A 25,025-nucleotide genomic window follows, 5' to 3' on the forward strand; every position below is an offset into this window, starting at 1 on the left:
TTACTCAGAGAATTGCAGAACATAGGAAATCCAGCTAGTGAATGTATAACACTTGGATCCAAAAGTTAAAATGCTCTCTCATGAGGCAAAAACAAACATCGACATAACCACAGATGTAGTAAAATACTGATGAGGTAAGATTTTCCTGTTGTGTTTTTGGCTTCACAGATACAGTGTGGGTTTATATATAAATACATCAATTATATCAGCTTCAAGTATAGATTATGGAGAAACCTATGTAAATTGTCATGATTCTGTGGTTTCTGTATTCCCTCGTGAGCCTGCTACCTATAATCATCAAAATACTAAGCTGGCTTCCACCTGTTGAAAGTCATTCCTGAGAGTAGTTGTTTTCCTTTTCAGCATTTAAATCACATGCGCTGACCTGAAATTTAGAATTAAAATTCTATCAAAACAATTGCTGCAGTTTTATAAGGTAAAACCTCAGTTCACATCCTTTTAGGAGGGTCAGGTTTAGTTGTGCAGCCTCGATTTAAAGGAAGAGGAATCTGAGGTGCGCGATGTCACCCAGTAATAAGCAGAAGGACTGCTATGGGAACCAGTGATTCTCGAGAAAATTGAGGTCTTTGTGCCTGAACCAAGCTCAGCTAACACAACTGAATTTATTGGTTTGGGAGTACCCAAGATAAAATGTATCTGCCAGTAACTGTTACTTATAAAAGTTTGATGAGCAAAGCAGTAACAAACACAATATTTTAGAGAAAAAATTAAAAGGTGATTATTTTCAGCTACTTGAACAAAGTTTTAAGATAGGAAAACTAATTATCAAATAATAATGAGCTGAGTGTTGTCAATGTAAGCAATTCCTATCTGCAGGTTAATGTGAAAGCTTCCTTCCTGGGCCAGGTGCAGCCCCTTAGGCAGTGCAGCGACCCCGCCCTTGGCTTTTGTAATGTAATTCCCGTACATCTGCCAACAGCCTAAACTACAGTGGAACTAGAAGGCCCCCAAATGCCCGGAGGCTTATCATGTATAAAAGCTGCTGGAACTCCAGCTCAGGGCTCAGCCTTTGGAGGTGACTCTGCTGGGACAGCACCAGTGCACATTAAACAGTCCTTTCCTAATCCTCCGAATGCATTGCAGTCTGTCTCTTCCCGCAGCCTGAATTTCTGCCACAACAACAGCAGACATCTGACACCACTTGTTAGTTGTTACTTTGTTGCTGACATCCTCCGAGTCAAGGGACTGCTTGTTGTAGGTTAGTTCATATTTTAAAACTTCATATACCAGCAGCAGTTCACAGAATTCTGAAATTTATGTAGAATATTTATTGTGCCAAATAGGGCCCTTAAAACCATTTACAATCACTTACATTTCGAAAAAGAATTTTAACCATAAAAAATTTACAGACAGAGAGGGTAGGGGGGTTGGCAAACAACAACAAAACCCATAGTCAGACAACAGTATGGTGATTATCAGAGGGAAAGGGGGGAAAGGGTATAGGAGAGTTTAAAGGGGGGATAAATGGTGATAGAAGAAAACTTGACTTGGGGTGGTCAACACAATACAATATACAGATGGTATTATAAAATTGTACCCCTAAAACCTAAATAATTTTATTAACAAATGTCACCCCAATATAATGAATAAAAAATCGAAAGACATGTATTCTCAGAATCAAGGTCAGTTCCCCAATTTGAACAAATTCAGCATTATAAAAACTTGTGTTTTCTTTCCTTGGTTATTTTTGTTATTATAGTGTTTTATTTTGATATTTTATTTTGTAACAGAGCAATGTCGGTTTGGTCATGGACTGGCACTGGCTTGGGGGCCAGTGTCTAAGGCTATCAGTGACTGAGACTTTTCAGTGATCTGACCAGGAGAGTCTCACGTAGCTTCAATGAAGTGTGATGAGTGTCAGACATCATCTCTTCACGGTGGCGTAGAGCAGTGGTTCCCAACCTGGGGGTCGAACGACCCTTTCATAGGGGTCGCCTAGGACCATCAAAAAACATTCATTTCCAGCCCTGGCCGGTTTTGCTCAGTGGTTAGAGCGTTGGATTGGGGTCCAGAGAGACCCGGGTTCGGTTCCCGCTAAGGGCACGTACCTCGGTTGCAGTTTGTCCCCGGCCCTGGTTGGTTGTGCGGGTGGCAGCCACTCGATGTGTCCCTTCACATCGATGTTTCTCTCTCTCTCTCTCTTCTTCTCTCTCCCTCCCACTCTGTCTGAACAAAAAAATGGAAAAATGTCCTCGGGTGAGGATTGAAAAAAAAAAGAAAAACATTCATTTCCGATGACGATTCATAACAGTAGCAAAATTACAGTTAGGAAGTAGCAATGAAAATAATTTTATGGTTGGGGGTCACCACAACATGAGGAACTGTACTAAAGGGTCGCAGTATTAGGAAGGTTGAGAACCACTGGAGAGGGAACCGGAAGAGCCCCTCTAGTTGGCCAACATCAGAACAGATGGAGAAACAAACACATTTGTCCCCTCTAATCTGTGGTTTCACTTTCCTCGGTTTCAGTTACCTTCTGAAAATATTAAATGGAAAAATCTCAGAAATAGCAACTAATACATTTTAAAATGGTGTCATTCTGAGCATCGTGATGAGATCTTGAGCAGTCATGTCCTGCATGTGCTGACGCATCCCTTTGGCCATGCTGTCCACCCCCCCCTGCCGCTAGTCACTTAGTAGCCGTCTTGGCGATCAGATCAAGTGTTGTGCTAGCAGTGCCTGTGTTCGAGTCACCCTTATTTCACTTACTAATGCCAAAGAGAAGCCGTACAGTGCTGCCTTTAAGTGAAAAGGTGAGTAAACTACAATAAAACATTTGACAGAGAACCATTCAAATAACTTTTATTACAATTATTGTTGTAGTTCTACTTTATTATGTTATTGTTGTTAATCTCTTACTATGCTACATTCATAAATTTAACTTTATTGTAGGTATGTATGTGTCGGGAAAAACATAGTATATAGAGGGTTTGTTGCTATCTCCAGTTTCAGGCATACACTAGGGCTCCAAACATATCCTCTGCGGGTAATGGGGGACTAATTTATATTTATGAGGAGAAACGAGGGAAAATAAAATACCGAGGCTTTGTGAAAGCAGTGGTTGAAGTGAGTACATTTCAATCCTAAATGAGACAAAGAGGATAGCACATTAGTTCAATTGTTTAATTAGAAATAACAGTTCTTGATAGGAAAGGGGCTAATTTTAAAAAATAAATAGTTCAGTTTGTGATAAGCTCTATAAGGTTTATATTAAAAACAAATTATTTTAGAAAAGGCATGTGTTTGAAAGGACAGTTCATCTTCACAATCACCTTTGCATGAAATCAATTTCACATAAATGTGAAATCTAAAAAACAAAACATACCAAAAAAAAGAAAAAATAGAACAAAACCCAGACTCATAAATACAGAGAACAGATTGGTGGTTGCCAGAGGGGAGGGGGACTGGCAGAGAGAAGACATGGGCTAAGGGAATCAAGAGATACAAACTTCCAATTATAAAAATAAGTAAGCCATGGGATGTAATTTATAGCCTGGGGAATACAGTCAATAATATTGTATTTTGGTGATTATTTCACAATGCATACAAATGTCGAGTCACTGATATATACATGAGACTAACATACCAGTGTCTGCCAATTATACTTCCATAAAGAAGTAAACATTTTTGAAGAATGTGCGAGCTGTTTGCATCAGGAGAACTCTATTTTCTGCCTGTTTTAGCTGCTTGAAACAAGAGTTTGTTGCCAGTTGCAGGAACACCAATATGAAAGGCAGAACTTGTGTGCTTTGTTTGTACACATAGATCATATTTGAGGGCCTTGAGCAACATGCAGCTGTTCTTTCCCTGCATCAGGAAAGCAAATGTTTTTGCTGTGTTACAAGTCTGTGTGCTTAGACCTTCCCAACTTGCTCCTTTCAGAATAATTTCCCCAGAGTCAAATCCCAGCCAAGTGCAGCCCTTACATACCCAGGCGGGCATAAATGCTAGCTGGAGGCTTTTCCTGACGTCGTAAAAGGTTCTCGGGCACTTCACTGACTGGCTCAAGTATGAAATTGTGCAGGTTTTCATATCAAAACTGCAGTCCTTAAATTTTTCATCCAAAACAACTTCTTTTATTCAAAATCAGGGGACAATTAGAAAAGCAACTTCATAAAATTCCAGCTTTCTAAAAGGAAATAAAGTTGTTTAAAGGCATGCAAATTACGGTGTTTATATTTACTTTTCTTCTTTCATAGCAGTAGTTTTGCATTCTTTCATGCCCTGCTTGGCTGTTTATGTTTCGTATCTACAACTGTTTTATTTCGGCTCTAAGATGTTCTTTCACTCCAGTAAGAACACATTCTTCCCTTATTTATTGTACCAGAGATGACATGGGGAACCCTCATTATCTATGCAATTGGGTGAAACTACAGCAATATAAAATGGATTTTCATGGATAAAATTTACATCACTGAAAACAGAACATTTTATCTCTAAGATAAATAGTACCATCTTTTTTTCACTGCTGCTTTGCAATTCTTATGAAAAACAAAATCAAAATGAATCAAAAAGAAAAATCAATTCTGTCTCTTGACAAAGTGGTAAATATGTGTCAAATTTCCTAAGAACGGTAAATGGCTTTTATTAACAATTTTTTTTTTAATCCTGGATGTAATTACATTAAGTAATTTGGTTTCCAGAGGAGTATGAATAATTAAAAAGCACCTGCTGATTTTCTTCAGTAGAGTAAAAAAGTATTTGAATAATATACAAACAACAGAAACTGAAAAAGAAAAGACTTAAATAGAAAGAACATTTTAACCAATTTACTAATTTCAAATTTCAAGCTTATCATTGCATTTATACCAAGACATATTACCCATAGTTATATAGATAGATGACATTAGTGAGAAATCAGCTATTTTTATTTTTTATTTTTTTCTTTATTGATTTTAGAGAGAGAGGAAGTGAGAGGGAGAGAAGGAGAGAAACATCAATAAGAGAGAACATGAACTGTCTGCCTCCTGCATGCCTCGCACTGGGGATTGGGCCCACAACTTGGGCATGTGCCCTGACCAGGAATCGAACCCGTGTATGGGTCGACACTCAACCACTGCGCCACATCGGCTGGGCTATATTATTGTTTTTTAATGTAACTTAATGATAGATGCTTCCCTTCCCCTCTTGATCTGGCTGTTCAGTATCCACATGGGAGACATGAACTCCAGTTTAGTCTCTGGGTCACCTATAGAATTGGGATGAGGGCTAGCATGGATAGATTATATACACAGATAAACTCAGGACATTATAACTTTACTCTCTCCAATCCCCCTACCCCCTCCAAATATTTCAGAGTCATTGAGATGCAGCAAAACGTGCTGAGTGAGGTTTTTTCCATTTCCTACTTTGGCTGGTTACCTTGACAGAAGTCTGGGGAAATGGAATGGTCATTGTGTAGAATGAGGAAATAGACATTGAATTTAGCACCTCATCATTAAGTAAGTATGGCTCTTTCCCTTGCAAATCTTTTTTTTTTTTCTTAGACCCAACAAATTATAACCTACCTACTGGTGAACCTGGTCCTGACCCTTCTCCATGCCTAATAACTGCTCAGAACTTGCCTGAGCTAAAGTGTCCAGCTGCTGCAGAATTCAGCTTGCATGGCCCAAGCAGGGTTAGCCTCTATTCTCAAAGGTCCATTACCTGAGCACAGGGTCAGCTGTCCTGTCCATCATCCTAACCACTTTGGACCCAAGGATTATTCTCTTCTCATTCTGTGTTAGAGCCGGGGCTGGAAGTGGCTGTGCTTTTGTGGTTCATTGTGCCAGTTAAGAGAATGAAAACATGCCAAAACACCTGAAAATGTGGCATCTGGCCATACAATGACTTTAATGAGAAAGGTCCTCATTTCTCTTTGGGGTCTGTAATGATGACAAGACCGTATTTGTTAGTTTTTATGCACTGCTCAGTTTCTTTTCATTTTTTTTTTGGTCAATCCTCACCCGAGGATATATTTCCATTAATTTTTAGAGTAGAAGGGAGGGAAGGAGAGAGGGAGGGAGGGAGGGAAGGAGGGAGGAGAGAGAGAGAGAGAGTGAGAGAGAGAGAGAGAGAGAAAGAAAAGAAAGAGAGAGAGAGAGAGAGAGAGAGAGAGAAAGAAAGAAAGAAAGAAAGAAAGAAAGAAAGAAAGGTAGGTAGATAGATAGATAGATACATAGATAGATAGATAGATAGATAGATAGATAGATAGATAGATAGATAGATGTGAGAGAGACACATTGATTGGTTTCCTCCTGCATGACCCCAACCTGGGCCAGGGATTGAAACTTCAACTCAGGTATGTGCCCTTGATGGGGAATCGAACCCGAGACCCTTTTATTCAGGGGCCAAGGCTCTAATTGCTCAGTTCTTTCAATGAAAAGAATTCTCTGTGGGGTAAGGGGTGACTGGATGGCTAAAGAGAAACTCTCAGTTAAAAAAAAAATTCCAATGACCCAGGGATGTAAAGTACAGCACGGGGATACAGTCAATAATATTGTAATAACTGTGCGTGGTGTCAGGTGGGTACAGCTGAAATGAATACAAAATAATACTAGGTGAACTATAATCAAAAAATAGAACGGAGCCTAAAATATTAGGAAGAATGACTAAGGAATCTTTTAAGAAATAAAAAAAAAATTCCAGTGTGTCTCTGGCTATGTTTTCTAAAGTTTGGATCATCCTGAAAGTAGGTATTATTTCTTTTTGTTTTGGAAAGCAAGTAGCAGATGCAAACCAAGACTCCCTCCGTTTATTTTTATGTAAATTCTTTGTAAATTTATTTAGTGTATTGTCTTACTTTTCACAAAAAATAAATCATTCTAATTTCTCTGGTTTTAGGGAAAAATAAAGACTTGGCCATCTTTAAACCTTTAGTATTTAAACACTAGGAGGTGCTATAAGATAACATTAAAGAACAGGTTACCCCCCTCCCCCATGTACAGGTTTGAAATTCTAATTACACAAAGTTTATTAACCAAATTGTTTTCTCTGAAAGCTCCTCAAAGTCCAGATTGTATGGTATCCGGAGCAGCAGACCATCCTAGGGCTGAAGGACTCTCGAGGGAGGACAGTAGCCTTGTCAAGACTTCAGGGATATTAGTCAGGATTTGCTGAGAGACAGTTTCTATGTGGCTGTAACCATGTAGAAACTATTTGTGGAAGCCTAATTATGAAAGAACATCGATATTGTTTTTTATCTTGTGCAACACAGTTTAAGATGCAATCAGAAAACCAGAAGAGACTGTCAAGTGAATTCTAGAGCCTGTGCGTTATCTCTTCCTTGTGTGAGTATTTGCTCTTCCAACCACATATCAGGTCAGGCTGTGAAGACAACCTTTTCAGGTACATAGTTAAAGAGAAATTTGTTTGTATTTTTCTAGTGAATTAGTAGCATCATGTCTTGGGAAAAGCATTCTAATAAGCAATTTAAAAAAATGATTAGCATCATTGAGGTGTAATTTACTTAAAATGGACCTTTGATTTGAAGTGTATAATTTGATGAATTTTGACAAATGTATATAGTCATATAGCTACCACCAAAATCATGATATAGAACATTTATATCACTCCAAAACAGTTCCTTTATGCCCTTTTTGAATTAATATTATCACACACATCCTGGACGTTGGCAACCACTGATCTGTTTTCTATAGCTGCTATACTTCTGATTTTTCTAGAATTTTATATTACTCTTTCATGGCCAATGCTTCTCATAATGCTTTTAAGATTAATCTGCATTGCATGTGTTAGCAGTTTATTCCTTTTCATTACAGAGTGGTCTTTTATTATATGCATATACCTTAACTTGATTAAATTCACAACTTGAACATTTGGGCTGTTTCCAGTTTGGGGATGTTATGAATAAAGCTGCAAAGAAGATTCTTATTCCAGTCTTCATACGGACATATGCTTTTTCTTTTCTATTGAGCATCTGGGATTGGAATGGATAGACCATATAGTAGATATATGCTAAACTTTTAAAGAGACTGCTGCAATATTTTCCAAAAATGGTTGTATCATCTTATATTACCACCAAGAGTATGAAAGTTCCCAATCCTCTATACTTCACCAACACTTGATATAGTCAGTCTTTTTAATTTCAGCCATTCATATGATTTTAATTTGCAGTTCTCTAAGGAGTAGGGATATTGAGTATCTCTTCATGTGCTTACCTAACATACATGTGTCTCCTTTGGAATTTTTCATTCAAATATTTTGTCAATTTTGGATTGAGTTGTGTTTTTGCATTGCTGAGCTTTGAGAGTTTTTTTTTTTTTAAATATATAAAGATATAACTCTTTTATCAGATCAGTGATTTGCAAATGTTTTCTCCCAGTTTCTGGCTTGTCTTTTCATTCATTTTTTTTTTTTTTCAAAGAGCAGAAGTTTTTAGTTTTTATAAAGTCTTTCTTATAAATTTTTTATTTTTATGAATTTCATTTTTTGTATTGTTGCTAAAAAATCTTTTTCCAGCTCAAAAACAAAGATGTTCTCTGAGGTTTTCTTCTAAAAGTTTTGTAGCTTAAGGTTTACATCAGGCCTGGGGTTAATTATATATATGGTGTGAAATCGGATCAAAGTGTTTTGTTTTGTTTTGTTTTTTGCATATCTTTTTTGCATTTTTCTGGCATTCTTTGATAAAGAAAGGACTACCCCTTTCCCACTGATTTGCTTTCACACCTTTATCAAAAATCAGTTGTGTGTGGTGTTTATTTCTGGGAATCTATACTGATCTAGTGACCCAATTCTCTACCTTTACACCAATACTACAGTGTTTTGATTCCTTAAGTAGGGTCAGCTACATAATTTGTGGGGTCCAGTATAAAATATGGGTCCTATTGTTCAAAAATCACCTAAGAATTTCAAGGCAGTGATAGCAGAATATTACACCTAGCATAGGGCCCTTCTAAGAAACTGGCTCTGAAGGTAGTGTTATATATATTTTGAAATTAAAGTCAGGTAAGGTTAGTATTTGAGCCTTTTTTTCCCTTTCAAAATTGTTTTTGGATATCATAGGTTCTTTGTATTTCCATATGAAATTTAGAAACAGCCCTCGCCAGTTTGGCTCAGCGGTTGGAGCATTGGCCTGCAAACCAGAGAGTCCCGGGTTCGGTTCCCGCTAGGGGCATGTACCAAAAAAAAAGAAACAACTCATGAATTGAATTAAAAAGAAATCTGCTGGAATTTGTATTTGGAGTTCAATAAATGTATAGATCAATTTGGAGAGGATAGATATCTGAACAATATTGAGTCTTTAGATCAATTTAGGGCTATTCAAGTTATTTATTTTTTCCCAAGTAAAATTTGTAGTTGGTGCCTTTATGGAATTTATCCATCTCATCAATGTTGTAAAATTTATTGGCATACAGTTATTCCCGATATTCTCTGTTCACTACATGTAGAATCTTCAGTGATATCATGTCTCTTATCTCTGATATTGGGAATTTATATCTCTTCTTTTCTTGGTCAATTTGGTTAGAGTTTTATTGATTTGATCAAAGAACCATCTTTTGGTTTCATTGTTTTTTTCTCTATTATTTGTATATTTATTGATTTCTGCTATTATTTATTTCTTTTCTTCTATTTATTTTTCATTTAAATTCTTCTTTTTCTCGTTTCTTAATGAAGAAACTGAGTTTTATTTGAGCCCCTTCTTTTCTAATATAGGGGTTTAGTGCTATATTTGCACCCCTAATTATTGCTTTAGTGGCATCCCACAAAATTTTAAATGTTGTGTTTGCATTTTTATTCAGTTAAAAATATTTTTTAATTAAAATTTTTGCTTCTTTAAGTGACAGGTTATTTAGAAATGTGTTAGTTCCCAAATATTTGAAGATATTCCAAACATCTTTTAATTATTTATTTTTAATTTAATTCTACTGTTGTCAGAGAACATTATTTGTATAACTTGAATTCTTTCAAATTTATTGGGATTTGTTTTATTGCTGACACTGGTTATTTTGGTAAATATTCCATGTGCATTGGAAAAGAATGTTGTTGGATAAAGTGTTTTTTATCCATTTCAATTAGGGCATATTGGTTGATATTGTCATTGAAGTCTTTTATATCTTTACTGATTTACTAATTTTCTGGCTACTTTTCCTATCAATTTATACAAGTATCCACCTATAATTGTGAATTTTCCTATTTCTCCTTATAATTCTATCAGTTTTATCTTCATGTATTTTGAAGCTGTTATTACATGCAAAAACATTTTGGATTGTTATGTCTTTCTGAAATATTAAATATTTTAACTTATCCCTGGTAATATTATTTTCTCTAAAATATACTTTTTCTTGTATTCATATAGATACTCCAGTACTTCTTTTTTGATTAGTAAATATTCTTTTCCATCCTTGTACTTTTACCCTGCTTGTGTCTTTATATTTAAGCTTTTTTTGCACATTTATATGTCTTTATTTATTTGTTATTGAAAGTATTACAGATGCCTCCCTCTGTTCCCCCATTCACCCCCTCCTTCCCACTCCCACCCCTTCTCCTGCTTTCCCCAACCTAATGTTTGTGGTCCATTGGTTGTGCATATATGTATATAAGTTCTTTGGTTTATCTCTTCTCACCCCTCCCACCCTCCATCCTTCTGAGGTTTGTTAGTTTGTTCCCTACTTCCATGACTCTGGCTCTCTTTTGGTCCACAGCTTATTTTGTTCATTATGTTCCATAAATAATTGAGATATCATGTAGTACTTGTCTTCCTCTGACTGGCTTATATTGCTTAGAGTAATACTCTACAGGTCCCTACATGTCGTCTCAAAGGGTAAGAGATCTTTCTTTCTTACAGCTGCTTAGTACTCCATTGTGTATATGTACCACAGCTTTTTTTATCTATTCATCTACTGATGGACACTTGGGCTGTTTCCAGATCTTAGCTATTGTAAATAGTGCTGTTATGAACATAGGGGTGCATATATTTTTCCTGATTGGTGTTTCAGGCTTCTAAGGATATAATTCCAAGAAATGGGATCACTGGGTCAAATGGCAGTCCCATTTTTAATTTTTTGAGGAAACACCATATTGTTTTTCATAGTGGCTGCACCAGTCTGCATTCCCACCAGCACTGTGCTAGAGTCCCCTTCTCTCCGCACCCTCGCCAGCACTTGTTGTTTGAGGATTAGTTGATGGCCACCATAAGGTATGTTTCTTATGGGTATACAGCTGTGTCATGTGTTTTAAATCCAATTTGGCAATGTCTGCCTTTTAATTGAGGTGTTGAGACCCTTGTCTGTAGTGTAATTTGATATGATTGGGTTGCAGTCTTTTTCCTTGCTGTTTTTCTGGTCCTTGTTGTTCTTTATTTTTCTGTTGCACATCTTCCACCTTCTTTTGGATTAACTGAATATTTCTTATGATTTCATTTTATATTCTTTCTTAACTAATTAGCAACAACTTTTTTTTTCTTTATTGATTTTTAGAGACAGAGGAAGGGAGAGGGAGAGACAGATAGAAACATTGATGAGAGAGAACATCAACTGGCCGCCTCTTGCATACTCCCCACTGGGAATTTGGCCCACAACTGGGGCATGTGCCCTCACTGGGAATCAAACTGGCAACCTCTTGGTGCACTCAACCACTGAGCCACACCAGCTGGGCTGTTAGCTACAACTTTTGTTTTAATATTTTAATGGTTGCTTTAGGGTTTATTTTTTACATCCTTAACTTATCACAGTCTAAGTGATACATCACAATGTATAGTATAAAACCTTATAATAGTATCACTTCCATTTCTTCCATTCTTTTTACTGTTTATGTTACACATTTTAAAATATATGTTATAAACATCATAATACATTGTAATTATTTTGGTTTAAATAGTCAATTATCTTTTTTTTTTTTTAATCCTCACCCAAGGACATTTTTCCATTTTTTGTTCAGATAGAGCGGGAGGGAGAGAGAGGAAGAGAGAAAGAGAGAAACATCGACGTGAAGGGACACATTGAGTGGCTGCCACCCGCACGACCAACCAGGGCCGGGGACAAATTGCAACCGAGGTACGTGCCCTTAGCGGGAACCGAACCCGGGTCTCTCTGTACCGCAGGCCGATGCTCCAACCGCTGAGCCAAACCGGCCAGGGCTTATCTTTTAAAGATACTTAAATAATAAGAAAAATATTTTATCCATTTACTCATATGTTCCCATTTCCAATGTTCCTTCCTTTGTGTAGTAGATCCATATTTCCATCTGCTATTATTTTCCTTCTGCCTGAAGGACTCCTTTTGACATATCTTGCATTGTGTCTACTGGTGACAAATTCTTTCTGCTTTGTATGCATAAAAATGTCCTTATTGTGTCATTATTTTAAAAAGTATTTTTCCTGGGTACAGATTTCTATGTTGGCAAATTGATTTTTTTCTTTCAGTACTTGACCAGTGACTGCATTGTCTTCTCACTTGCATCGTTTACTTGAGGAAGTCTGCTATTATCATTATTTTTGTTCCTATTTGTATAATATATTATTTTCTTCCTGCCACTTCAAGATTTTTCTCCTTATCACTTGGTTTGGAGGATTTTGATTATGATGTGATTTGTGTAGTTTTCTTCCCGTTTCTTGTGCTTATAGTTGATGGAGCTTCTTGAATCTGTGAGATTATAATTGTTATTAACTTCAGAAAATGTTTAGCCATTATTTTTTTTATCCTGCACGATCTCTTCACTCCTTTAGAAAATTCAATTACATGCATATTAGGCCACTTGAAGTTGTCCTATAGCTCACTACTACTTTTTTATTTTTTAAATTATGTTTTTCTCTGTGTCTTTATTTTGGGTTGTTTCTCCTGTGATGTACTTAAGTTAACTAATCTTTTCTTTTGCAATGTCTGATTTGTTGTGAATCTAATCTAGTGTTTATTTTATTTCAAACACTGTATTTTCATCTAAACATTTGATTTGGGTTATTTTTATACCTTCTGTTTCTCTACTTAACCTTTTGTATGCGTGAAATATAGTTATAATACCTGTTTTCATGTTCTTGTCTGCTAATACTAACAACAACTGTGCTAGTTCTGGGTTGACTTTGAATGAGTTTTCTTATCATGCTTCATATTTTCCTGGTTCTTTGCATTATCTTTGCATAATCTCTGGTAATATTTAATTGAATGTTAGACAAAGTAATATATTGTTCAGTGATGGATATTTTTACCTTTCTATCGGTATTCTTAAGCTTTGTTGTGGGATGCTATTAAATGACTTTAAAATGGTCTGATCTTTTTACATCTTGCTTTTAAGATTTACATTGCAGAACCAATATAGTATTTCTGTCTAGGGTATTTATTTTTCATCAATGAGGCAAATCCTTTTGTGAACTCCACAGAATGCTCCGTGAATTATGAGGTTTTCAGGGATGCCCAGTGGTAACAGACCCTCTTCCCAGCACTGTGTACGTGCTGAGCTTTCCTCTCTAGTCCTTTCGGACGCTCTTTCTCTGGACTCAGGTTGTTTCGTTTTATGCATGTACTTAATTAGTACTCACAGAGGAACCTGCAGACGTCCAGGGCCCTCTCTCTGTTCAGCATTTTCTTCTTTAGCATTCTTTTCTGCAAATGTTAGCCACCTTCATACCCCCAGATTCTCAGCTCCATCTGTACCCAGGTTGTCCGCCAGGCTCTGTGTGGGTTTCTTACCTCAGTTCTGTGGCCTGGAAATTCCTTTAAGGCAATATATGGAGGACAATTATGTGCGTTACACAGTTTGTTTCTTTTCCCTCTGGGATCACTCTCCTTTGCTGACTGAAGTCCAGTATTTTGAAAACATTTGTTACATATTATTTTGTCTGTTTTGTTTGGCTTTGTTATTTCAAGTTGGTTGTTGGATAGTAAATCTAGTCTCTTACACTTTTTAATTGTTTTTATAATACTTTCCAGTCTCTGGCTTAAGTTTAGATCTATATTTATTTTTCTTTCTCACTGAAGGTCAGGTACTCTATTTTCTTCACTTTTTGGTAAACACAAGTGAATGAATAATTAAGTGAAAGGTATGATGTAAAGGAGATGATGACAATGAACATGGAAAGCTTGAAGTCTTCTATAATGAACTATCAAGTTCCCTTGACTTAGAATTGTTCCATATGAATCATTAGTAGCTCTTTCCTAAAGATCTGGAAGCTTTTGCTGATAACTGTCCTGGTTTCTTGTAGTACTTGAAAGGCCCCTTCTCCTTAGATTACAGAAGAGAAAGTAGAACATTTTAAATTTTTTTTGGAGTGTCAGAGAAAAATTTTTTTATATTATAAAATCAATGAAGATATCGAAGCTTTTCTGTTCTAGAAAATATTAAGTATGTTTATTAGAGTACAAATTTTAATTTGTTCTGGGTAGTTTGGTGATAATTATGAGAATCATAATTTAAATATAAGCTCTTGATATTTATTTATCAGTTCTAAAAAGACTCTACATTATGTTAATTATATAAGTGCTCTTGGAGAATAACTGAACTAATAATTTAAAATAATATCCAACTGTGCATTACTCTTAGTTTCTAGTATGAAAAGTCTCATTTGATTTGTGGTGTAACAATATCTATAACCACAATAGTTCAGTATAGATACATTTTATTATAGTTTAAAATATTGGTACAAGGTAAATTTTGAACATTATAAAATTCTCCCTTTCATTTTATCTATCTAACTTTGGAAAGTTTATATGAGTGTATTACATCCACTGTTTTGCACTTGCTTTTTTTCATTAACATGTCTTGATGATATTTCTCTAAAGCACTTTATTTATAACTCTTTTGCAAACATTTTCTTTCTGTGCATGTATTATAATTTATGTAATCAGTCCCCTAGTTAAGTTTTAAATAGAATTTTTTGTCCAGTTAAAAATATTAGTTTCCGCTACATTTATTTTATTCTCCACACTAAACATCCATAAACCTTTTAGGGTTTGTATTTTATTTACTGAATTTTCCAGAATTTTTGGACCACTTCAGTTAGCACATTTAGATCATAATTTTTGGCTAAGATAAAGAGAAAAGGCTTTAAAAAGTCTGCAAATGCAGCCTCGATAGCAGGTCCTCTTGGCAAAGCACAGCCCAGAACTAAGCCAATAGGTCTTTTCAGCTTTACTGCATTGCTGTAGGGGCCATGAGTTGTAAGCATCCTTTCTATAAATGTTTCACAAGAATGCCTCAATTCCTATTTGGCTAGTGGGATTTAATAGTTTGGCATAAATGAATACTGCAAATAGGTTCTAGTTTGGTGGCCATACATTACAACATTTTTTGAATTTACATTTATTCATATTTGTAAATTTCAGGTTTTTAAAAAAATTGATATCCATTCTATAAAATGAGGCATAATATTTTCTAAAGCAAGGTTTAGGATTACTAAGAAATTTCTGATACTACTTTGCAATGGGCTTTATAAAGAAATGGTTCAGAAAAAAAAAACCATAAAGAAGAAAGGAAGATCACCGTGAAGATAATATAAATGTGCCATGCATTTAACACTTGTTCTCCTAAAAGCTGCTTCCTTAGTTATTACCAAATTTAATGTCACTAGAGCCCTGGAAGAAAGATTAGTGAAGGGATCACAGGCATCTGTGGGCTCCCCATTTTCCTCCAGGAGAAAAGGAAGGACAACTAATGTTTATTGCTCAAATCCCATAGGAAAACCACATCATTCATTGTCTCTTACCATTCTCAAAACAATAGTGTGAGGGAGGTGTTATTAGACTTGAGATTCAGCAATTCATTTAGGAGTTTGAACAAGGTCATATAGCTGGCAAGTGACAAAGTTAGGTTTGAACTCAGACACATCTTTTACCCAATTCTGTGCTTTCTTTCTTCAGAAGGAAGATTTCCCCCACTATATGTTTTTTTGTTTGTTTGTTTGTTTGTTTTATCCTCACCCGAGGACATTTTTCCATTATTTTTGTTCAGATAGAGTGGGAGAGAGAGAGAGGAAGAGAGAGAGAAACATCAACATGAAAGAGACACATCGAGTGGCTGCCACCTGCACAACCCAACCGGGGCTGGGGACAAACTGCAACCGAGGTATGTGCCCCCAGTGGGAACCGAGCCCAGGTCTCTCTGGACCGCAGGCTGACGCTCTGACCACTGAGCAACCTGCCAGGGCTTCCCTGACTATATGATACCTCCTGCATGCATGTGCATAGTGTGTGTGTGTGCTTCTGTCTAGAGATTTGCTCAGGAATTCTCAAACACTGTTATACCCAATGAAAGAAAAAAAAATCTCATACATTTTAATGTGAGCGTGAGCCCACTACTTGGTAGTCTCCACTATTCTATTTGCCAAATTTGATGATAGATAGAGGCCTGACTATGAATTTGATCTTTTACAATTTAGAGAAAACCGCACTTTAAAAATGTGTGCTGTTTCTTTGGTTGTCACTGGAACTGGAAAAAAGAGAGGAGGGTCTTAGCAAAATGGGAACAAAGTCATTAAATAAGGATGGATTTGTTAGTGAAAGATTTCTTGTGGTCAGGGCTGGAGGTGTATTTTTTAGAACAGTAATGTCTAACATAAAATTCAAAATGGTTTCCTGTTCTATATTATAATGATTTATTTTTTATCATTAGCTCTCTAGTTACAATTTTAAAATACATAATAGCTTTGTGCTGCTTTTGTTTTGATTAATGAGGAAGGGGATGATGTCCAGGGTGGGGCAAAGTAGTAAGAGAAGGAGATAGCATCCCAGGGAGACTAGACAGTGAGCAGCAATCATGAATTAAGAAGGGCCAGTGACTTAAAGGGAGAGGCAGGAGGATTTTACTTTTCTTCAAGATCCCCATTCTGCTCTGCTCTGAGACTCCTCGGTAATATTAGGACACTACGCTTACCATGATAGGTGGTAAAGGAATTGTGGATTCCCAGAAAGGAGGCCAGAAGACTTGGGGACAGTGGTTTAAATGACTCATAAATTTCAACCATTGGTTGTTATAAGATGCTTCACAAAAATATTTCTGTAGTTAACCCTGAATAGCACTGAAGTGATAACTTATTACATTGTCAAGTTGACAATTAGGGCCTTATAAGATATAGAAACTGCTGGATTGCTTTCTCCTCCCACCCCCTTCCTTTTCCTCTTTTATTTCTTCTTTCCTTTTTCTATTGGGGGGGGGGGTATGAGTGCTGATGGGTAAAATTTTTACACATAGAAAGTGGCTTTCTTAGCAGATGTTTAAAATTCTTAATGAAAATGTAGGTTTTCAAAAACAATCTCGTAGAGATAAGAAGACTGAGAAATGAAGGCACAAAGAAAAGTTACTTCTTGCAGCAGAAGAGGGAGTACATGCAATATGGCCGGGGTGAAATGACCAGTGGTATTTGCAAGACTGTGTACGCAGTCACTACCATTGCCTCCGTGGAATCTCGTGTGTGCTTTTCTATTGAAGTTATGGATGAAAAATCAGCACAGCAAGATTAAAGAAAATTTTCAGTTTACTTTAAGTTAGACTCAAATAAAATAACTTTATTTAAAATTATGTTATTTTTATTTGAATTTAACACTTTAAATGCTATTTTTAAAATGTTAATACTTTAGTTATTTATTTCTTTGAGCCTCTCTAAATTAAGTCTCTGTATTAAAAATTCTTAAGTAGATTATTATCATCATTCTTGGGGGGTAGGGGCGGTCATGGTAGGATTCTCTCCTCTTCCCAGGAGTAAAGTTGTCTTAGTCATTATTTTTTCCTGAATAAAGCCTCCTCTGGACAGCCATTTATGGATCTTAGTTTAAACGACCATTTCTTAATGCCTGCAAATAAAATGCATAATACTTTATATTGTTTTTCTGGCTTATTTAAGAAAATTACTGCAGTTGTCTCCTGGTCCACCCATTCTTTCAAAACTAAATTGACAGTACAAAACCATATGAATATTTAGAGCATTTTTCTCTTCCTAATGTAAGTCAACTATTAATACATTCTTACACAACCCCATTAAGAGAGACGGCTATGTCATGGTTCAGAGCATGGACTTTGAAATGAGATGTCTCGGTTTGAATTCAAGCTCTACTACTTACCAGCTGTGTGAAATTGGGAAGATTCCTTGATCTCTCGGTATATGGTTACCTCACCTGGAAAATGACAATTAACTAGCATGTCCTTCATCTAGTTGTTGTAAGGATTAAATGAGCAGATATGTATAGAGCAATTAGAATAGTGCATGGGATACGGTTAGTACTTAAGGTTGGCAAGTAATGTTTCAAAACCAAACTCAAGTGAAACTTATCCCATGGTACTTTATATATATTTATATTATATATATATTTATATTATATATATATTTATATTATATATATGTATATATATATGTATATATGATGTTTATATATATACTCAAGGACATTTTTCTATTTTTTGTTCAGATAGAGTGGGAGGCAGAGAGAGAAACATCGACGTGAAAGGGACACATTGAGTGGTTGCCACCCACATGACCCAACCAGGGCTGGGGACAAACTGCAACCGAGGTACATGCCCTTAGCAGGAACTGAACCTGGGACTCTCTGGACTGCAGGCCAATGCTCTAACCGCTGAGCCAAACCGGCCAGGGCGGTACTTAATATTTTTAATATTAAAAAGGACAGTGAAAAGCAATGTAATTTAACAGTTAATAGCAAAATACCATTCTGAAGTCATCTCTATTTAATGCAGTGGTATGTAGATTTAAATTATCCTTGATGTTAACCTGCATTATCCCAATTGTTGTAGAAAATTGTTTAATCATTTTTCCTCAGGCAGCATAAAAGGCCATGAATAATAAAATGCTGAAAGCACACACATATATGCATAATTATCATAGCATATATTTCATCACTTATAATTTTACTAATAGTAATTGTTTTTTTAAAAAAACAACACATTTCTAAGATAATTATATAAAATATCTTTATCCTTTTTGACAATCTTAAAATTTTTCTCTTCAGTTGAATTCCTTTTAAAATAAGAAAAATCAATATGGCACTTCTGCATATTCTTGTCCTTAGCCAATTTTTTTTTTCTTTATTAATTTTTAGAAAGAGAGAAAGGAAGAGGAAGAGATAGAAACATTGATGAGAGAGGACATTGATTGGATGCCTCCTGCATGGCCCCCACTGGGGATCGTGCCCATAACCTGGGCATGTGCCCTGACCTGGAATCGAACCAGCGACCTCTTGGTGCATGGGTCGATGCTCAACCACTGAACCACACTGGCTGGACCTTAGCCAATTTTTTTACACCTACTTCATCCTGGTGAGTTTCTTCCCCACTTTGGGGGGTTCAAATCTCTGAATTATAATCTGTGATTTTTTTTAAGTGGCCTTTTATTTCTAAAATACTATTACATTTTTACTCTTTTTATCTCCCTCTTTGATGTATCTATGAGGTGAAAATGGGAAGAAGATTTATTTTACAAAAATGGAAGCTGATTTGAGAAACTTTAAATAACGTGCGGAAATACTAACATGAGTGTTGAGAAGAAATGGAGAAGAGCTTCTGGTGAAAGCTGCATTGATTCATACGGGGTAGCCTTGTTCTGGTGTGCGAAGCACACACCCTGGGACCATGCCAGGAGAATGCCAGGTCTCCTCCCCTTAAGTGTGGGCACGACCTATGACTTGTTTCTAACCTATGACATATGGTGAAGGTGATGGGATACGTGTGATGATGTCCACGTGCTTACACTGTATAACATTGAAATGCCTGTCTTGTGGGTAGACTCACTCTGTCTCTCGTTAACTTTGAAGAAGTAAGCTGATATGTTGTAAAAAGTCCACGTGATGAGAAATGTAGGCCCACAGTCTGGCAACCCACAAGCAACGGAATACCACTAATAGCCATGTGAATGAAAAAGTGGCTTCTCCATGGAAATTTCAGATGAGACTACCTGGCTGACACCTTGATTGTAGCCTATAGAATACGCAGCTAAGCTATTAGATTCCTGAACCACAGAAACTGTGAGATAATAAGAGTGTGTTTTTTTGTTTGTTTGTTTGTTTTATGTACTATGTTTTTAGTAATAGATAGGTGGATGATGAATACAGATTTTGGTACCAGGAGTTGAGTGATGTCATAAGAAATATTTTAAAATGTAGGAGTAACTTTGGAACTGGGTAAGTGGGTGAAGACTAGAAACATTTTGAGGAGCCTGGTGTAGAAAGCCGAAATTGCCTGCAATGATTGGTCATAGAAATCTGGACTTTAAGAATGCTGTTGACAAGGTTGAAAAGCAAGTAAGAGGCAGATTATTGGGATTTGGAGAAAGAGGAGTCTTTATCATGTAATGGCAAAATTGTCTCCTGCAAGTATGTGGGAAAAATAAATTATAAGTGTAAGATGCACTTATAGTTATCTAGCTAAGAAGATTTTCAAGAAAAGTGTCAAATATTCTTCCTGGTTTCTTCTTGCTTGGGAAAATGTACGAGGAGGGAGATAAATTGAGACAAGAACTGTTAAAAAGGAACCAGAACTTGGGATTTGGGAAATCCTTATTTTTTCAGAGGCAAATCACACTGAATTTGAGGAATGGTTCCAAGCACTATCACAAATGCAAGGTCTAGAGGAAAAGATGAGGGCATGACTGTGTAACCTTTTGTTAAAACTTCAGACCAAAGAGCTAGGGTAGTGTTGAGTTACACAAAGAGCCTTTTCAAGAGATTAAGTTTGTGCCTCATGAAACTTTGTGATCAAATCATGGACCTCTGGGACACTTAAAGCATTGTCTCCTGAAGCATTGTCTAATGGAGTGATCTTCAGTGGAACTCACAGGAGACCCATAAAGCATGTGAGAAAACGGTTTTAACAAAGGCACTGTTAGCTTGGACTGAAAGCGGCAGAGCAAGTAAAATGAGAAAAAGGTTGTTAGACCCCCAAATTCTATAGGCAAGAGGCAGGCTGTTTAAAATAGCTTGTGAAATTAACATGTGTTAAATTGCACAAACACAAGAGTGCAGGCACACACAAAAGGAAATGTGACTGAGAGGACACTAATCTTTTTTTCGTGGCTATAGTAACATTTAATCTGATAACATCTAAGGAAGCACCTTCAGCTTTTAAGAGAAAAAGTATTAAACGTGTGATCTTTCTTATTTTTGTTTATGTATTTATTTTCAAAATATTCTTTTGATCAAGCTTATTGCAAAATAGTGTCAGAGGGCAAAGCCAAGAGCCCAGAAGGCATACACAGAGCCGTTGAAATCTAGTCAAGGAACTCTCAATATTTGCCAGAATGACTTCTTCCTACCTTCTATTTCCCCCTTTCTGAACAGGAAAAAATACATATCTTTGTAGACGTACAGATGTTTTCTTATGTCAACCTAAAGAGCCATTATTACCTGGACCCAATGATGAGATTCTGGACTTTATGCAGATACTGTAATGGAATAGAACTCTGAGGAATTTGGGATGGTATAAATATATTTTACACATGGAAGAACATGAATCATTGCATGAATCATTGCAGTCCAATCATTGCAGGTTGGACTGTGGTGGACAGACTGCATGGTGCTCCCACAATTCTCACCTCCCTGTATTTATGATTTTAGGTACTCAATTCCCCTTGAATTTGGGTGGGACTGTGACTTTGCTTCTAACCAACAGAATATGGCAAAAGTGATGGGTGTACATTATTACACAAATGTGCATGTTACCTAAGACTATACTCCCATGAGGAGACTTTCTCTCCCTTGCTGGCTTTACAGAAACAAGCTGCCATGCTGCGGGCTTCCTGTGAAGAGTCACATGGTAAGAAACTGAGGGCAGCCTCTGGCCAGCAGCCAATAAGAAACTGAGGTCCTCAGTCCAGCAGCCTCTAAGGAACTGGATGCTGCCAACAATCGCGTGAGTTAGGAAGCAGATCCTTCCTGACTTGAACCTCAGAGGAGAGTGCAGTCCTGGCCAACACCTTGCTTGCAGCCTACCAGGGGACTCAGCTGAACTGTGCTCATGCTGCTGACCCACAGAATCTGTGAGATGATAAATGTGTGCTTTCTTAGGGTAATAAGTTTGCGGTAATGATGTTGCACAGCAATTGATAAATAATACACGGAGTTTACTAAAATCTATGCTCCATGATTGCAAAAAATTTTTTGGCATTTCCAGTACCTATAAATTTGTCTGAAATATAAAGATATTCAATAAATATTCATAGGAAGTAAAGGAAGAAAGGAAGAAAGAAAGGGAATGAGGGAAAGAAGTTGGGTTCGCACCTGTGCCATACCAGGTTGGTTATTTATACAATATGGAGAGGCTTACATGTAGGTGTTTGGATATTTTGATACACTCAGAGGAATTAAGTTCAAAATATCTAGAATGTCTTTCAACTAATATGCTAACTATAGACTCTTTTTTATCACTTTAATGTTAATGTCTTTATTTGTGAAAATCTAGTACAAAAAGACACTAAGTGAATATTAAAGTGTAGTTTTCAAGATAAATATAGAAAGTAATATACCTATTGAGTTTGCCATCCTCACAGAGTGGAATAGTTAAAAGTAGAACATGATGTAAGAAGGATTGGCATACATTAATGAATGAATGTTTGATGGGTCCAAGGGAAGGTACACGAGGCTGTTGGTATTCACTCCTGAATGCTTTCTTTTGCTGATATGGAGGGCAGGCACATTATCCCTGGAGCCTCCTTCTGGGTACCATTGTCAAAGAGATGAGAAGCTGCAGAAGCCGGGGCACAACGCCGTGTGGCGTTTATTATGTTCTAAACTTCAGGTATGAAAGGCTGGGCTATTCACAGACCAAAAGTAAGTAGGTCACAAGTCTTTACAAATACCCAAGCTTTAAAAAAAAGCCACCTCTTTTTTTGACGTCCAGATGTTATATACATTTTTCCAATGGTAGGAAGCTTGAAAAACATATGTACACATAATAGATTACATGAATGTCTAAACTAGGACACTCAATTTGGGAAACTTACAAGTCAACTTCAGCAAGAAAAAATTAACTGGCAAAATTGAGTAGCTAATGCTTTTTGAATAATTACTATGTGCTAAGCACTGTTCTAATTGTTTTATATGTATTGATACATGTAATCCTTATAATAATTCTATGAGGTGGGGGTAATTATGATCATCTCCATCTGTTACATGAGAAACCCAAGGCACAGGGAGTTAGACAAATGGACTCATGGTCACTTAACTAGGGGGTGGTGAAGTCAAGATTTGAACTCAGAGAATCTGGCTATGGAGCTGGTGTTCTGAACCCGGAGGTCATATCACCCTCTTTCATAATTATGTGGAGTAATATACTTACATAATGCAAGATGTACATAGGTGATTATTGCCTTGTTATAGAAACTATTTACTGTAATAAAATCTTTGAGGTTTTTCCATTTTTTTAAAGGAGAGTCTAATCATTTGAAAAAATTTAGTGACATTTAATATGATTAACTCTTTTGAGAAGAAACTATTTTGTAACTCTTTTTTGAAAATAAGAATCACTTTTCTGTTTAATATATCCTCTTAACAAAAAATACTTTCTCTGTTCATGATTGTTATCCTCACTTTCACTAATTCTGGCTCAGGGTTTGTTGTTGGGGAATGTGCCTGGTTGAGGTCAAGGACGAGTTTTGAGATGTTCTTCCTCTTAGGAGACCACATGGCATTTGAACTACTTTGTCCTGGGTAATCCCAGGATTGGATCAAATTATTCATAAGATGGGAAATGTAGTAAGAAAAATACTTTATTATATTTAATAGATTTTTTTTAAACCTTGTTTTAAATGTAATATTTTATTATTTATGCTTAGGCATTTTTTTTATCCTCACCTGAGGACATTTTTGCATTTATCTTCAGATAGAGCGGGAGGGAGAGACAGGGAAAGAGAGAGAGCGAAACATCGACGTGAGAGAGATACATCAACTGGTTGCCACCCACACGACCCAACTGGGGCCGGGGACAAACTGCAAGCGAGGTACATGCCCTTAGTGGGAACCAAACCTGGTTCTCTTTGGACCACAGATCAACACTCTAACCGCTGAGCCAAACCGGCCAGGGCTTATGCTTAGGCATTTTAATGGCAAAATTAATTTTGATAGAAGAAGCATTTGCCAGATAAGAAACATAATATATGCTTTTCAGATAACCAATATGAAATAGAAATCTAGCACCGGATACCACAAATCAACAGAACTGTGGTTTGGCTATATGAAGGCATCACACCTAGGAGGGGAGTATGCAGAAAACTTTGCTTTAATATGTCTGTGTTAATACAGAAAATAAGATTGCTCAGGGGAGATTTATACATTATTTCAGAAAGCCAATGTTTTTTGAACACCCTTGAGTTGGAGAAAAAGTAACTGTTTACCTGCAAATAATTGATATGCTAATTTTAGATAATTTGTTTTAGGCATTAAACCCAATCTCATAAGAACTACTATTACGGTAGTTCTTTGATTAGTTTGAATTGTTTCAGGCAACTTGCAATTTTTTCAAAGATTATATTTCTTTAAAAATAGTCTATAATTTAACATTTCTATTCTTTCTGGCTGTTCTTTCTTTGGTTACTCCAATTATTTGCTCTGAAGTACTACTCTAATTTACAGGCTGCATATTTTCTATTCCTACCCATAATTCTGGGAAAATAAAGCAAATGTTCAATGGGTAGTAATATGAATGCATAAATATGTCCCCACTGAAGCATTAACGTAATTTAATGTGCATTCAACAAAATTAAAGCAGCCAATAAGGAATATAATTCTTATTTACATTTTGAAATGATGGTAACAAAGGGCTTAGTTACCTGTTTTGTGAATGCAGGCTCCACATTAATTTAAGCTCTTTTAAAATTCTACAGACAATGTAAACTATATATTAAGTTTTCATTGCTGAACTGAAACTTCTTTGGTTAGGTGTAGAATAGGAATAAATATTATCAAAGGACTGAATATTTGTGTCCCCCATTCATATTTTGAAGCACTATTACCAATGTCATATTTGGAGATGGGGCCTTTGGGAGGTAATTAGGTCATGAGGGGGAGCCCTCGTGATGGGATTAGTGCCCTTTTTAGAAGAGACACAGAACCTGCTTTCTTTCTGCCACATGAGGATCCAGG

Source organism: Molossus molossus, unplaced genomic scaffold, assembly GCF_014108415.1.
Source record: "Molossus molossus isolate mMolMol1 unplaced genomic scaffold, mMolMol1.p scaffold_m16_p_9, whole genome shotgun sequence".
NCBI classification, from domain to species: Eukaryota; Metazoa; Chordata; class Mammalia; order Chiroptera; family Molossidae; genus Molossus; species Molossus molossus.